Source organism: Clytia hemisphaerica, unplaced genomic scaffold (assembly GCF_902728285.1).
Source record: "Clytia hemisphaerica strain Z4C2 unplaced genomic scaffold, Clytia hemisphaerica genome assembly, whole genome shotgun sequence".
NCBI lineage: Eukaryota > Metazoa > Cnidaria > Hydrozoa > Leptothecata > Clytiidae > Clytia > Clytia hemisphaerica.
In genome coordinates this window covers 1-1,779 of record NW_027104527.1, presented here as the reverse complement: position 1 = coordinate 1,779, position 1,779 = coordinate 1, and the positions used below count along the sequence as shown (strand labels likewise).

The following is a 1,779-nucleotide window of genomic DNA, read 5'->3' as shown; positions in this document are numbered from 1 at the left end:
AGTAGTAAGTAATTCATAGAATCCAAATGTCAATATTAGGATTGTTAGCTTTAGTTTAGACGGCTGACCTTCCAATTCATAGATAATCATTGTCAAATGGTCGCAGATCCCGTGAAAAAGTTTTTTAGAAGATACCACAGAGGAAAACCCCAAGAAATAAGTTGAGAACAGTAATAATTTTACTTGTTCTTATTATAAAGAAGAGACTTACCGACACAGACATTGTTAACCTCTTTGTATCCAGAGTTACAGGTACAGATGAACGAGTTTCCGTTATTGGTACATGCAGAATTGGCTTGACATGGGTTGTTGGCACATGGTACTGTTAGGAGAAATGAGAGAGAATAAAGTTATAAGAAGTATCAAGCAAATTTTTTTCAACGTTCAAGCAATTTCAAATGTCAGCTAGAGGCCCAGGCTACGTCATATGTTCCTTCGCTAAGAAAGTAAAACTACTACTCTTCAAGTAAGGCCTAAAAGCCTGGAACTGTCTATTCTTTAGAGCTAGATTATGACCTTTGATAATCGAACACTCTACCTGCAATGGCTTTTTTTTCTATTTATAGTAGGTACACACGAACAAATAGTACAATTTAAGGTTTCCAACCTCATGAAAAAATACCACTATCGTGGTCATATGGCCAGAAGGAAGGGTGTGCTATGGCTTACACCATAAAGCTCTTCTCAAAATAATATGTAACAAATAAGTTAAAAGAAATACTTACACACGCAGTCAATAGAGTTGGCGACGACAGATGGAACAAAATTGGTATTGCATGAACATGAGTACCCAGGCGAAGTCTGGATGTTTTGGCAGACTTTGTTGGCTCCAGGGCAACGCCCAACGGTACACTGTTGAAGAGCTATGTATGCAAAAAAAAGAGTAGAAATACAGTGGGTTTTCTTTTAACAGAACCTCTATTGTTCGAACCTTTCTATGATTTGAATTAATATCCAGCTCCCATCAAGGAGAGTTCGATGTAAAATGCTTTCTATCATTCGAAATCTCGTTTTTTTTGAACAAATAAGGCTTCTCGCTAGATTTGTCTCCTGAACCATTTTTTCTGTTCTGTTTTTGTCTTTTTATTTTTAAAATGATTTATAAACCAGTCCCCCCATAACTTGAACAAATTACATCTTTAGATTTCATATCTCAGAAAATTTATCTAATAAGTTTCGTCTAAGAAGTTTTAGTAAATAGAGACTTTCATACACCATAGGGGAAGATTTTGACCTATTTGATCAAGTTTATTTTAAAGGGCGACCCATAACGTCCGTTTGTCTTCCAAGATCAATAAGGTATAATAAATTTAAGTAAAGTACCTGAGTCGCATCTGAATGAACCAATAGTGTTAACACAGACTTGAGTACCGGCAGCACAATTGTGGAGAGGTAAACCATTTGCTCCAAGTTCTGTACATTCGTCAATGTCTGTATAGAAAAAGAGAAAAGAAAATCCAATGTACGCTCAAATCTTTTCCTAACACAGACAAAATCAGCAAAAAAGTGAACCTTGAAGAGACAATTTTGGGAAACTCTCTTAACTTTTTTAACCATTTCTTTGAGTAACCCTTAGAGGGACTAGTAGGGAAGGTAAATTATAGCTATCTGCGTCTAAGTACAGTAGTAAGTAATTCATAGAATCCAAATGCCAATGTTAGGATTGTTAGCTTTAGTTTAGACGGCTGACCTTCCAATTCATAGATAATCATTGTCAGATGGTCGTAGATCCCGTGAAAAAGTTTTTTAGAAGATACCACCGAGGAAAACCTCAAGAAA

General features: G+C 35.9%; 1 long non-coding RNA gene across 1 annotated transcript; it reads right to left on the bottom strand.

Moving 5' to 3' along the window:
* Window positions 1-216: 216 nt before the first annotated feature.
* Window positions 217-1,457, bottom strand: LOC136822036 (uncharacterized). The gene is made up of 3 exons (XR_010848841.1): window positions 1,324-1,457; window positions 726-863; window positions 217-322 (listed from the first exon to the last, which is right to left on the bottom strand). It is a non-coding gene; the product is annotated as an uncharacterized lncRNA (long non-coding RNA).
* Between the last annotated feature and the right edge of the window lie 322 nt (window positions 1,458-1,779).